General features: G+C 46.3%; 1 pseudogene; it reads right to left on the bottom strand.

Moving 5' to 3' along the window:
• The window catches only part of LOC135529532 (proto-oncogene vav-like), a 35388-nt pseudogene that overhangs the window by 5598 nt on the left and 23790 nt on the right, over positions 1–6000 (bottom strand).

Raw genomic sequence — 6000 nt, 5'->3', positions numbered from 1 at the left:
ACACACACACACACACACACACACACACATACACCGTTGTAAAGCACCAATACAGACCTCACACTCACTCACACGCATACCTGACCCCCCCCACACACACACAGACTAACACATACTGTGATACACACACAGCCCCCCCCCTCCCACACACACACTGACACGCAATGTCCCCCCCCCCACACACACACACACTGACACACAATGTGACCCCCCCCCACACACACAAACACACACTGACACACTATGTGACCCCCCCCCCCCCCACACACACACACCTGTCCTGTTTGGACTTCTTCTCTGAGGAGCTGATCTTCAGTTCTCCATCTATCTTGGGTCGTCCGTACAGAGCCAGAGACTGAGTCATGTTCTCTATAGACAACTGGAAGGTGGTGATCTGTTTGATGATCTCGTTGTCTCTCTTTACCTCGTTCACACACTGAGCCAGGTCCTGAAACACACACACACACAGGAACTCATGCTTGTCCTGTTAGTATCAGTAAAGTCTGGGAGAGTAACTCATGCTTGTCCTGTTGGTATCAGTAAAGTCTGGGAGAGGAACTCATGCTTGTCCTGTTAGTAAAGTCTGGGAGAGGAACTCATGCTTGTCCTGTTAGTAAAGTCTGGGAGAGGAACTCATGCTTGTCCTGTTAGTAAAGTCTGGGAGAGTAACTCATGCTTGTCCTGTTAGTAAAGTCTGGGAGAGGAACTCATGCTTGTCCTGTTAGTAAAGTCTGGGAGAGGAACTCATGCTTGTCCTGTTGGTAAAGTCTGGGAGAGGAACTCATGCTTGTCCTGTTGGTATCAGTAAAGTCTGGAAGAGGAACTCATGCTTGTCCTGTTAGTATCAGTAAAGTCTGGGAGAGGAACTCATGCTTGTCCTGTTAGTAAAGTCTGGGAGAGGAACTCATGCTTGTCCTGTTGGTAAAGTCTGGGAGAGGAACTCATGCTTGTCCTGTTGGTAAAGTCTGGGAGAGGAACTCATGCTTGTCCTGTTAGTAAAGTCTGGGAGAGGAACTCATGCTTGTCTTGTTGGTATCAGTGAAGTCTGGGAGAGGAACTCATGCTTGTCTTGTTGGTATCAGTAAAGTCTGGGAGAGGAACTCATGCTTGTCCTGTTGGTATCAGTAAAGTCTGGGAGAGGAACTCATGCTTGTCCTGTTAGTATCAGTAAAGTCTGGGAGAGGAACTCATGCTTGTCCTGTTAGTAAAGTCTGGGAGAGGAACTCATGCTTGTCCTGTTAGTAAAGTCTGGGAGAGGAACTCATGCTTGTCCTGTTAGTATCAGTAAAGTCTGGGAGAGGAACTCATGCTTGTCCTGTTGGTATCAGTAAAGTCTGGAAGAGGAACTCATGCTTGTCCTGTTAGTATCAGTGAAGTCTGGGAGAGGAACTCATGCTTGTCCTGTTAGTATCAGTGAAGTCTGGGAGAGGAACTCATGCTTGTCCTGTTAGTAAAGTCTGGGAGAGGAACTCATGCTTGTCCTGTTAGTATCAGTGAAGTCTGGGAGAGGAACTCATGCTTGTCCTGTTAGTATCAGTGAAGTCTGGGAGAGGAACTCATGCTTGTCCTGTTAGTATCAGTGAAGTCTGGGAGAGTAACTCATGCTTGTCCAGTTGGTATCAGTGAAGTCTGGGAGAGGAACTCATGCTTGTCCTGTTAGTATCAGTGAAGTCTGGGAGAGTAACTCATGCTTGTCCTGTTAGTATCAGTAAAGTCTGGGAGAGGAACTCATGCTTGTCCTGTTGGTAAAGTCTGGGAGAGTAACTCATGCTTGTCCTGTTGGTATCAGTAAAGTCTGGGAGAGGAACTCATGCTTGTCCTGTTAGTATCAGTGAAGTCTGGGAGAGTAACTCATGCTTGTCCTGTTGGTATCAGTAAAGTCTGGGAGAGTAACTCATGCTTGTCCAGTTGGTATCAGTGAAGTCTGGGAGAGTAACTCATGCTTGTCCTGTTGGTATCAGTAAAGTCTGGGAGAGTAACTCATGCTTGTCCAGTTGGTATCAGTGAAGTCTGGGAGAGGAACTCATGCTTGTCCTGTTGGTATCAGTAAAGTCTGGGAGAGTAACTCATGCTTGTCCAGTTGGTATCAGTGAAGTCTGGGAGAGTAACTCATGCTTGTCCAGTTGGTATCAGTGAAGTCTGGGAGAGTAACTCATGCTTGTCCTGTTGGTATCAGTAAAGTCTGGGAGAGGAACTCATGGTTGTCCTGTTGGTATCAGTAAAGTCTGGGAGAGGAACTCATGCTTGTCCTGTTGGTATCAGTGAAGTCTGGGAGAGGAACTCATGCTTGTCCTGTTGGTATCAGTAAAGTCTGGGAGAGGAACTCATGCTTGTCCTGTTGGTATCAGTAAAGTCTGGGAGAGGAACTCATGCTTGTCCTGTTGGTATCAGTAAAGTCTGGGAGAGGAACTCATGCTTGTCCTGTTGGTATCAGTAAAGTCTGGGAGAGGAACTCATGCTTGTCCTGTTAGTATCAGTGAAGTCTGGGAGAGGAACTCATGCTTGTCCTGTTAGTAAAGTCTGGGAGAGGAACTCATGCTTGTCCTGTTGGTAAAGTCTGGGAGAGGAACTCATGCTTGTCCTGTTGGTATCAGTAAAGTCTGGAAGAGGAACTCATGCTTGTCCTGTTAGTATCAGTAAAGTCTGGGAGAGGAACTCATGCTTGTCCTGTTAGTAAAGTCTGGGAGAGGAACTCATGCTTGTCCTGTTGGTAAAGTCTGGGAGAGGAACTCATGCTTGTCCTGTTGGTAAAGTCTGGGAGAGGAACTCATGCTTGTCCTGTTAGTAAAGTCTGGGAGAGGAACTCATGCTTGTCTTGTTGGTATCAGTGAAGTCTGGGAGAGGAACTCATGCTTGTCTTGTTGGTATCAGTAAAGTCTGGGAGAGGAACTCATGCTTGTCCTGTTGGTATCAGTAAAGTCTGGGAGAGGAACTCATGCTTGTCCTGTTAGTATCAGTGAAGTCTGGGAGAGGAACTCATGCTTGTCCTGTTAGTATCAGTGAAGTCTGGGAGAGGAACTCATGCTTGTCCTGTTAGTATCAGTGAAGTCTGGGAGAGTAACTCATGCTTGTCCAGTTGGTATCAGTGAAGTCTGGGAGAGGAACTCATGCTTGTCCTGTTAGTATCAGTGAAGTCTGGGAGAGTAACTCATGCTTGTCCTGTTAGTATCAGTAAAGTCTGGGAGAGGAACTCATGCTTGTCCTGTTGGTAAAGTCTGGGAGAGTAACTCATGCTTGTCCTGTTGGTATCAGTAAAGTCTGGGAGAGGAACTCATGCTTGTCCTGTTAGTATCAGTGAAGTCTGGGAGAGTAACTCATGCTTGTCCTGTTGGTATCAGTAAAGTCTGGGAGAGTAACTCATGCTTGTCCAGTTGGTATCAGTGAAGTCTGGGAGAGTAACTCATGCTTGTCCTGTTGGTATCAGTAAAGTCTGGGAGAGTAACTCATGCTTGTCCAGTTGGTATCAGTGAAGTCTGGGAGAGGAACTCATGCTTGTCCTGTTGGTATCAGTAAAGTCTGGGAGAGTAACTCATGCTTGTCCAGTTGGTATCAGTGAAGTCTGGGAGAGTAACTCATGCTTGTCCAGTTGGTATCAGTGAAGTCTGGGAGAGTAACTCATGCTTGTCCTGTTGGTATCAGTAAAGTCTGGGAGAGGAACTCATGGTTGTCCTGTTGGTATCAGTAAAGTCTGGGAGAGGAACTCATGCTTGTCCTGTTGGTATCAGTGAAGTCTGGGAGAGGAACTCATGCTTGTCCTGTTGGTATCAGTAAAGTCTGGGAGAGGAACTCATGCTTGTCCTGTTGGTATCAGTAAAGTCTGGGAGAGGAACTCATGCTTGTCCTGTTGGTATCAGTAAAGTCTGGGAGAGGAACTCATGCTTGTCCTGTTGGTATCAGTAAAGTCTGGGAGAGGAACTCATGCTTGTCCTGTTAGTATCAGTAAAGTCTGGGAGAGGAACTCATGCTTGTCCTGTTGGCATCAGTAAAGTCTGGGAGAGGAACTCATGCTTGTCCTGTTAGTATCAGTGAAGTCTGGGAGAGGAACTCATGCTTGTCCTGTTGGTATCAGTAAAGTCTGGGAGAGGAACTCATGCTTGTCCTGTTAGTATCAGTGAAGTCTGGGAGAGGAACTCATGCTTGTCCTGTTAGTAAAGTCTGGGAGAGGAACTCATGCTTGTCCTGTTAGTAAAGTCTGGGAGAGGACTCATGCTTGTCCTGTTGGAATCAGTAAAGTCTGGAAGAGTAACTCATGCTTGTCCTGTTGGTATCAGTAAAGTCTGGGAGAGGAACTCATGCTTGTCCTGTTGGTAAAGTCTGGGAGAGGAACTCATGCTTGTCCTGTTAGTATCAGTAAAGTCTGGGAGAGGAACTCATTCTTGTCCTGTTGGTAAAGTCTGGGAGAGGAACTCATGCTTGTCCTGTTGGTATCAGTAAAGTCTGGGAGAGGAACTCATGCTTGTCCTGTTGGTATCAGTAAAGTCTGGGAGAGGAAATCATGCTTGTCCTGTTAGTATCAGTAAAGTCTGGGAGAGGAACTCATGCTTGTCCTGTTAGTATCAGTAAAGTCTGGGAGAGGAACTCATGCTTGTCCTGTTAGTATCAGTAAAGTCTGGGAGAGGAACTCATGCTTGTCCTGTTAGGAAAGTCTGGGAGAGGAACTCATGCTTGTCCTGTTGGTATCAGTAAAGTCTGGGAGAGTAACTCATGCTTGTCCTGTTGGTATCAGTAAAGTCTGGGAGAGTAACTCATGCTTGTCCTGTTAGTAAAGTCTGGGAGAGGAACTCATGCTTGTCCTGTTAGTATCAGTAAAGTCTGGGAGAGGACCTCATGCTTGTCCTGTTAGTATCAGTAAAGTCTGGGAGAGGAACTCATGCTTGTCCTGTTGGAATCAGTAAAGTCTGGGAGAGTAACTCATGCTTGTCCTGTTGGTATCAGTAAAGTCTGGGAGAGGAACTCATGCTTGTCTTGTTGGTATCAGTAAAGTCTGGGAGAGGAACTCATGCTTGTCCTGTTGGAATCAGTAAAGTCTGGGAGAGTAACTCATGCTTGTCCTGTTGGTATCAGTAAAGTCTGGGAGAGGAACTCATGCTTGTCTTGTTGGTATCAGTAAAGTCTGGGAGAGGAACTCATGCTTGTCCTGTTAGTAAAGTCTGGGAGAGTAACTCATGCTTGTCCTGTTAGTAAAGTCTGGAAGAGGAACTCATGCTTGTCCTGTTAGTAAAGTCTGGGAGAGGAACTCATGCTTGTCCTGTTAGTAAAGTCTGGGAGAGGAACTCATGCTTGTCCTGTTAGTAAAGTCTGGGAGAGGAACTCATGCTTGTCCTGTTGGTATCAGTAAAGTCTGGGAGAGGAACTCATGCTTGTCCTGTTGGTATCAGTAAAGTCTGGGAGAGGAACTCATGCTTGTCCTGTTAGTATCAGTAAAGTCTGGGAGAGGAACTCATGCTTGTCATGTTAGTATCAGTGAAGTCTGGGAGAGTAACTCATGCTTGTCCTGTTGGTATCAGTAAAGTCTGGGAGAGGACCTCATGCTTGTCCTGTTAGTAAAGTCTGGGAGAGGAACTCATGCTTGTCTTGTTGGTATCAGTAAAGTCTGGGAGAGGAACTCATGCTTGTCCTGTTGGAATCAGTAAAGTCTGGGAGAGGAACTCATGCTTGTCCTGTTGGTATCAGTAAAGTCTGGGAGAGGAACTCATGCTTGTCCTGTTAGTATCAGTAAAGTCTGGGAGAGGAACTCATGCTTGTCCTGTTAGTATCAGTGAAGTCTGGGAGAGTAACTCATGCTTGTCCTGTTGGTATCAGTAAAGTCTGGGAGAGGAACTCATGCTTGTCCTGTTAGTAAAGTCTGGGAGAGGAACTCATGCTTGTCTTGTTGGTATCAGTAAAGTCTGGGAGAGGAACTCATGCTTGTCCTGTTGGAATCAGTAAAGTCTGGGAGAGGAACTCATGCTTGTCCTGATAGTATCAGTGAAGTCTGGGAGAGTAACTCATGCTTGTCCT

The sequence above is a fragment of the Oncorhynchus masou genome, unplaced genomic scaffold, assembly GCF_036934945.1.
Source record: "Oncorhynchus masou masou isolate Uvic2021 unplaced genomic scaffold, UVic_Omas_1.1 unplaced_scaffold_1178, whole genome shotgun sequence".
NCBI lineage: Eukaryota > Metazoa > Chordata > Actinopteri > Salmoniformes > Salmonidae > Oncorhynchus > Oncorhynchus masou.
Note: the sequence above shows the minus strand (reverse complement) of the source record. Positions and strands in the feature narration are given on the sequence as shown.